Source organism: Paroedura picta, chromosome 2 (assembly GCF_049243985.1).
Source record: "Paroedura picta isolate Pp20150507F chromosome 2, Ppicta_v3.0, whole genome shotgun sequence".
Lineage (NCBI taxonomy): Eukaryota > Metazoa > Chordata > Lepidosauria > Squamata > Gekkonidae > Paroedura > Paroedura picta.
In genome coordinates, this window is record NC_135370.1 from 94,369,396 (window position 1) to 94,378,049 (window position 8,654).

Here is an 8,654-nt window from a genome sequence, read left to right on the forward strand (position 1 = left end):
CAAACTTGCCTGTTATCCCGGTTATCTTTTGGCTTCCTACTTTTGCATTCCAATCCCCCATGATGATAAGCACATCATTTTTGGCATTGCTTCTAGAAGGTGTTGTAGGGCTTCATAGAACTGATCAACTTCATCTTCTTCAGCAGCAGTGGTTGGGGCATAGACCTGGATTACTGTGTTGTTGAATGGTTTTCCTTGGATTCAAACTGAGATGATTCTGTCATTTTGGGGATTATATCCCAAGACTGCTTTTCCTATTCTCTTATTGATTATGAAGGCTACTCCATTTCTTCTGCGAGATTCTTGTCCACAGTAGTATACCTGATGTCGATGTTCAGTCTTGTCATTTCTTGTTTAACCACGTCCAGCTTGCCTTGATTCATGGATCTGACATTCCAGGTTCCTATGGAATAAAAATCTTTACAGCATCGGACTGTCTTCTCGCCACCAGTTACTTCCACAACTGAGCGTCCTTTCGGCTTTGGCCCAGTCGCTTCATTCATTCTGGCGCTACTCGTACTAGCCGTCTGCTAATCCCCAGTAACATATTGGACACCTTCTGACCTGAGGGGCTCATCTTCCAGCGTTATATCATTTTGCCTTTTGAACTTGTCTATTGGATTTTCATGGCAAAGATACTGGAGTGGTTTGCCATTTTTTTCTCCAGTGGATCACCTTTTGTCAGAGCTCTCTGCTATGATCTGTCCATCTTGGGTGGTCCTGCACGGCATAGCTCATAGCTTCACTGAGCTACGCAAACCCCCTTGCTACGGCAAGGCAGCAATCCTTGAAGGGGGCCAGCATGAATATGACCAATAAAAAGAGGCCAGCCATCGGGCACAAAGAAAAAATAAATCAATGTTGCAACACTATCCCATTTTCCTCATTTGGATACAGAATATATACTGTGTGATAAATTAAAAAAAAAAACAGGTGCAAAGTGCAGGCACAGGATTTGCATTAAAGGAATGTTTTTTTTTTTTTTTTTATAGAAAGTTTTTATTTTATTTTCCAGAGTTGAAAACAGTGAGATACATGCAATCTACATTGTTAATACAAAAAAGGAGAGCTATACTCTTCATTTGATACACTTGGTTCCCCATTTTTAATCCCTTTTGTAAATAGTTCAGGTAAGGGCCCCATTATTCTTGAAAGGCCTCTTAGTGTCAATTTGGCTATCTTGGTAAGATCAGCTAGTTTATTCACCCAGTCTTCTGTCGAGGGTAGTTCTTACGTTTTCCATTTCTTGGCCAATTCTAGTTTTGTTGCCGTCGTCGCATAGTAGAAGAAGCTCTGTGTGTGGGTTAGGAAGCGCTGTGGAAAAACATTTTGGTTCCCTGTTTCAATCTTACAAACCCTCTTCTCTCCATTTAAGATTATAGACTGGCTACAATATTATGGACTTTTACCCAAAGCTTATAGACTTTTTATAGACTTTTTCACGTTTGCACCTCATTTAAAAAGAGAAGTCTACTTTGTTACCATCATTTCAACATTTGTTTGCATAGTTTCTGATAGTTTTAACAATCATAAACAGTTTATACTTAACATAGTCCTAGAGCCCTCCACATTTTCACTAGAAAAAGGGAAAAAAGAGAAAAAAAATACTTAGTTGTACGGAAAGAAGGGAAACAAATATATATAAGTATACATTGTTGATACCAGAAATAATAAAATGGAGTCTTCATTAATTAATAGAAAATATTTTTCGTTAGTTATATATACACCTCCTCAGCTAGAAACCTTCTTTTAGTTATGCTTTAAATTTAGGCTGAAAGTCACTACATAGATATGCTAGATAATTCAAATTCAGCTATCATAGGAAATCTAAAACCCCACACTATAATGTAAGCCCATTCCATTAGGTGTCTCCTTTTAGTTATGCTTTGATTTTGGGCTGGTAGCCGCTGCGAAATTAGGTTTAATAATACAAATTCAGCTTACTTAAAAGATCTTAGACCCCAGATTAACTTCTTAACTAGTTATATTGCCTATATTGCTACATAAAGGAGGTAAAGGAGGAAAGGAATTTCGACCACTGTGTTGCATTTCCATTCCCCAAGCTTCTTAGGGAGGTCTCATTTCGAGGCTTATTACGTCTTGTGACTCCCGTTGACTGATGTTCTGTCCCATTGGTCTTTGGCTGGGAAAGTATAGTTGTAGTCTTTCCCTCGGAGTATACATCGATAAATCTTGAAGCAGTTGTACCTCCTGGACTCCAATATCAGTACAGATGTTTTTCCATGATGCTCCTTTCAATCGATTGCTTTCACCGCAGATCCATATGTCTTTCTTGAGTATTGTTGCTTTGGAGTGGCTGTATATCTTCTCAGGCAGGGTGTCCTTATCTGAGCTGCAAGACTCTGACATCCCCTTTTCTATCTCCATAATTTCAGATTCCTCTTCTGCTGGTAATTTTCCATCTTGTTTAGAGCTATCGTCAGCCACTACTATTGGTTCATCATTCCTGTTAAAGACTTCTTCCTTAATGCCTTTAAACTCCATGAGCATATTTTTAAGTGAACCATTTAAAGATTCTTTCAAGTCTTGTGTTTGTTTGTCTAGAAGATATGCAAATTTTTTAAACGAAAACATGTTCCAGGTTTGGAATTTTGTTAGACTTAATATTTGCAATTTTGCAAATAGCCAGTAGAGGTCCTACAGAGTCCTAACGAAAGCAACAGTCTGTTTTTAATTAAAGGAATGTCTCTAAGGCTTAGTTCTCGCGAGATTCCATGGCTCTAATCTCTCTTATCTTCAAAGACGAAAAACAGATATAATAAAACAGATATATTAAGAGCTGTTACTTATTAGATTGAGTTGATTTGAGTCATTCTTCTGATTAGAAAAGAAAATTAGCCTGCCTCAAAATGAGGTGGCATCAAGCAGAGCCAGAAACGGGGGAAAAGTAAAGACGGAGAAGCGGAAAAGCACTTGCATCTCTGCGTTGATTAATGATTCAGTATCTTGTAATCTGGCAGCTTCACCCCCTCAGTATTATCAGACAGTCCTGTCAGTCTGGCTTGTTTGGATTAGCGAGAGCAACTCTCCACGCCGAGAGTTCATTCCAGGGAAGAAGGTGCCGAGGGAAACCCCACTCACTGTTTGCAGGCTCGATCTGATGTCTGCCAGATGTTTTCACTCCGGAGTTGTGGTGAGTCGAAGGTCTTGCTGGGAGGTATCCAATTAGCTTTGTAGATTAAAATAAGCTTTGTAGATTGCAGAGTTGAAAAAGGAAGAAAAGGAAAAAAGATTTTAAGATGGCGGACGGCGCTTGCTGGACCCTGTGCACACTGAGCTTACGTTCCAGTGGGAGATTAATTTCCCTGCGGAACAGAGAGGCCCCAGAGATTCACAAGGAATTCCTGAGAAGATTTAAGGGTGGGTTATCGTACCCAAAACCCGATTCTGTCAATCACAGCAGCGATTGACCCTCAGTGGAACAGGAGCTCGAAGTATTCGAGCTATCCAAGTGCCATGGCTCCGCCTTTTGCTCTGCATTAAAGGAATGTTGACTTAAATTCAGAGATAATCAGCAGTAAGCAGTGGGTGCAGAAAGGGCCAGAGAGAGAAATCATAAGTAAACTTCAACAAGAAAAAAGCCTCATAAAATCAAAGCCAGATTTCTTTTCCCCACTGGGTATTTACATCAGACAGCAAATATTTTCTAGTTGTGAACCACTGATTGCTGTTAAAAGTTAAGGTAACCCAAAAACACTATGCATGACATTTAATAAAATATTGGGAAGCTCAACAGTGGAAACTCCTTAGTGGAAGAATAGGTCCCCTCAGTTAATCACGAGATGGCTACATTTCTCCCGTTTAAACACATCCTTTCCGAGTCCTAAGAAGGAAAATGAATTTGGTGATTCCAGTGTGAAATTCTTGTACAACACACATTGATTCTGTCATAATTTTGGGCTTCATGAGCCTTTCTGATGACAACAAAGCAGAGCAATTGTACTTCCTGATCTCATCTAACACACTGATCAGAAGGGATGAGTCAAAAGTCTGAGTCACTGTGTCTCTTGGCAGAATCCTTGGAACACAGGGAAATCACAAGGTGAGAAGTAGGGGGACTTTCTCAAGTATTATATGCTATGCCATTGGAGTGTGTTTGTTTTTTAAACCCTACTTTTCCAAAGGCAACTGCAAGCAATTTTTTCCCTGCTAAATTTTCATGATTAGCCAAAGTTATACACTAAATACTGAAATTAGATATGGGTCTCAGATACCTATTGACACAGTATGCTAGAACTATTGTCCAGTAAAGAATGCAGCTAACTGAAGTAGGGGAAAGGGTATTAGAAAATGTTTTTTTAGTCAATTGTGAAAAGATAAGCAACAAAATCTTGGGTCTTTCTGCACCCGGAAAATAACGTGTAATGCTAACCTTTTGCAGATGCCATATTTCTGGCGTTTTGCACGATGTCGCCAACATCCAGCATCCCAGCAGCAAACCACCAGCCACATCTTCCATTTAAAAGTGAAAGTTGGAGAATCCCCAAAATCCCCTCAACTATGTAGCGTGAGCGAGAGGATAGCACCCAGCAAGCCACACCACTAGGAAATGTGCGAAGCTGAAGTAGCACTATCTCTGCCTCCAGTGCCCGCCCTCTCCCTTCTCCTGGGGATGGAGATTTTCTTTTTTCTTTTTTGAAGCTCTTCCCCATGCCTTGTGGTTGTTTGCTAAATCCCTATTGGGGTGCATGTTTTTTAGACAGCCAGGAGAAGGATGCAGGTGCAAACACAGCAGCTGGGGCAGTGCAATGTACCTATGCCCACAGCTGCTGTTGCCAGGAGACCGAGTAGCAAGCTTGGAGTGAGAGGAGGAGGAGGAGAGTGAGCAAGGGTAAGGAGTGGGCTGCTGAGGTTGGAGCAAGAGTGGCTGCGGGGAGCGAGCATGCTACTGCTGCTGCTATGTTAAGCCACTGCTGTTGCTTTAGGAAGGAGTGAGAGGAAGCGGTGCTGCGGCTTGAAGGGGACTCTGATTGCAGCCATGCTGAATCACAGGCACTGATTAATTCTCCCTGCTTGCTGGCCCTAGCTCCAGGTGAATGGTGGGAGGACTGATTGTGTTTGCGTGGAGGGGATGGCAGGGCATTCTAAGCTTGCTGCTGGCAAGGGAGACAGCTTGGCCGGATTCATTAGCATCCTGCCAAAGTTAACTGTCACTTCCCTGACCACCTGGGGAAGAAGAAGAAGAAGAGTTGGTTCTTATATGCCGCTTTTCTTTACCCAAAGGAGTCTCAAAGCGGCTTACAGTCACCTTCCCTTTCCTTTCCCCACAATAGACACCCTGTGAGGTGGGTGAGGCTGAGAGAGCCCTGATATCACTGCTCAGTCAAAACAGCTTTATCAGTGCCGTGGTGAGCCCAGCTGGCTGCATGTGGGGGAGCAGGGAATCAAACCCAGCTTGCCAGATTAGAAGTCCACACTCCTAACCACTACACCAAACTGGCTCTCCAGTTTGACATGTCTTTTCAGATTGATATGTCTTTCCTGGTCCCTGTCTGCGGCTGCACCCCACCCTCTCTGTTCTAGCTCCCTGCTCCTGAGGAGGCTGTTATGCAGTCTCCTCTCTCTGCATGTGATGCTGGCTCCATGCAGCTTTCCAAGGGCTAGTTTGCCCTTGGAAAGCTGCATGGAACCCCATTCTCATCACTTCTGCATATTGCCCCTCTACTTCCTGTCTCTGATGGCCTCTGCTTTAAAGTCTCTCCCTCCTTCCATTTCCCCCCCCCTCTTTTTTTTAAAGCTAACTGCCCGGAGCAGCAAATATGCATTAAATCACCAAGGCAAAGCAAAAAAAAAAAAAACTCCCCACCAGTTAAACACACAAAGCATGCCTCTATAACCCCCCTCCAAAATCAGGAACAATATTAATTTTTTAAAGCTCCAAGGCTAATGATTCCAAAAGGGGCGGCATTAAAATAAGCACTATGCATCTATGATTAGATGCATATGCTTCTCAATGGAGATGTTTTACTTTAAAAAAAAATAGCTTGCATAGCAGGCCCTTTAAAACAGGGAGAAAGGTGATTGGCTGTCTGGCTTGATTGACAGAGGAGAGTCACAAGTATAGTGCGTTCCTCTCTTCCGCCATTTCAAGTGGGCGTGTGGAGTGCTAAGAAGCACAAGAAGTTGGCAGAGGGAAGGCAGAGACCCAGGAGGTGAGGAATGGCGGGAGGCTCGTTACTTAATAGTATTGTGCCATTGTGCTGGCGTGACACTATTTTTTTCAATGTGCAGAAATGCCCCTTCATTTTCTAAAGTATAATCAGCTGACAATTCTAGAGTTCATGATAACTATATCCAAAACTGAAGTTAATACAGAAAGTACCTTCTTTGGTTTTTAGTATAAGAATGATGCATATTTTGAGGTTCATTGCTAATTTATTTGCTGGACTATCAATGAATCCTTTATATGGGGGCTGTGTCCCATTTCACTTTAAACCTTACACATGGCATTAATTTCCTAGGCCCTTATTTAATAGAAATCTTTTCCAATATTAGTTTTCTCTGAGTGGTTTCACCTCAGTCAGTTAATTTGAAGAGGAAAGAAAGAAAGAATCTTTCTATTTGGTATCTGTACTGACTGCAGTTGGTGCAAACTTAAATGGACTTCGAGGAATGGTAGAGGACAGGAAGGCTTGTAGGATCATTGTCCATGGGGTCGCGATGGGTCAGACATGACTTCGCATCTAACAACAACTACTGACTGAAAGTCTACATCTCTTAGCAACAATTGATTGAATTATTTACAATATTGAACCTAAGGCATACATACGTGTTCTCAAATCTTGTTGCACAATATCAGTTTCTATTATATGTAATAAAAATATGTGGCTAGCTAATCAATTAGTAGATGTCTTAAAATTTGAATCAAATGAATATTTTCAAATTGTGAAGTGTCTCTAGATGAAATTGAATTTAAACAAACTGAGGACATTACAGATCTTTCTTCATATATTTAGTAATTTGCCCCAATGGCAAATTACTTGAAATATATCTTTCTCTTTTCAGAATTTGGCTCACCTTGCAAATTTGGATCTGATTACTGAGGCCCTTAACATTTAAAATAAAGAACATCACATAGTTATATTCATATTTGTAAAATTAAATCAGAAATTATATGGCATTGTGTTGAGGACACTACCTCAACTAAAATCTGAACAGAACTGTTACACAAAAAGAAAGATATTCAAATTAATCCAGTTATATTATTGGCAATTCTCACATAGATTGATCAAGAATATTTAATGGGATTGCTCCTGTGCCCTGAAGCTGCACTAACAAACAGCAGAATCTCAGATTCTGTTCAAACGCCCTTGAAAGAAGAAAAAGTGTTCTATGAACAATTGTCTGGTAAGCAGCTTGCTGTGGTGCAGGAGCTTGGCTAGAACAAGAGAGGCGATGACCCCACAGCAGAACAGCTAGATGCACACTGATCACTGCCGCTGTTGGACATGTAATGTCAGCAGATGGTTGGCACTTCACTGCAAATTGAATCCATTCTGGCCTCTACTCCTATTGGATGGATGGCTTTAAAGGCATCAATTGAGACACCAAAGTGGAAATGAATGTTTAGCAGAAACAGCAAGCAGGTGCAAACACTTGAAAGTCAGTATAAAATGCTTTCTTTCTCTCTACACAAGGTGCTTTTACAGCGCTCTTTACCTTTGGGAAATTCAAAATGGTGAGTGCCGTCTGTTCAAGGATATAGGGCAGCCATTGAGGAATACTAGCCCTCTCTTGCAGGGCATTGCATTGGAACTGTTGTTATTGTTGGGGATGTTTCATTGGGAGTGTGGTTTTCTAAGGAGATAGGCATAATAAGGGTCATAAAAATGGTATAAGTTTCAACTATTTTCTATTATGTGTCAATAATAAGGCAATAATAGCCAAAGATGTTTTCAATGGAATGCTAGAGGATCAGGCTTTGTGCAATGCTGGTCTTATAATTCTGCAAATAATTTCAGATACTTTGAACCCCTTCTGTTCCCTGTTTTGCTGGCTATCTAAGGAATGTTTCTTGATATCTCTGGCACAAAGTTCCTTCCAATCAAGGGATGAGGTTGAGTCAGCACCTTGTATGAACCAACTAGCCACTCAGCTCTGTCCCTGCAGGCCACACATAGGCATTGCAATCAGTTCATACTGTGGTTAAAATGTAGCTTGGATGGTGGTCGCTTTTGTTTGGAGGATACAGCCGAGCAGAATGAATGGCTTGCCATGTGTACTTCAAAAAGACACTGTCCATTTGTGGGTGCTAGTGAGGAAGAGCTTGGAAGTCAGCAAAAGCTTTAATCAAAATAGGAATGTTTCGGTTACTTGTAATACCCAAACAAATTCAGATTAGTTCACCTTTTTTTCTTTTTAAAAATTATATCAGCACAATATATGTGAAGTACTTCTTTGACTATTTGCAGACATTAAAAATTTACACTTTTTCCTGCAAATGGCATTAACAGTTTTGTTTTTCTAACTAAAAGATGTCCAGCAGTTCCAAAAACCCCAGAGATATACATACCTGTAACTGCTGTTCATTGAGTGGTTTTCTGTGGAGGCCCATGTGGGACTGTGTTTTCAAAGGCCAGCCACAGAGTGGAGTGAGCAAGCTTTTATAAAGTGTTTTATAGCCCCCAAGAGTA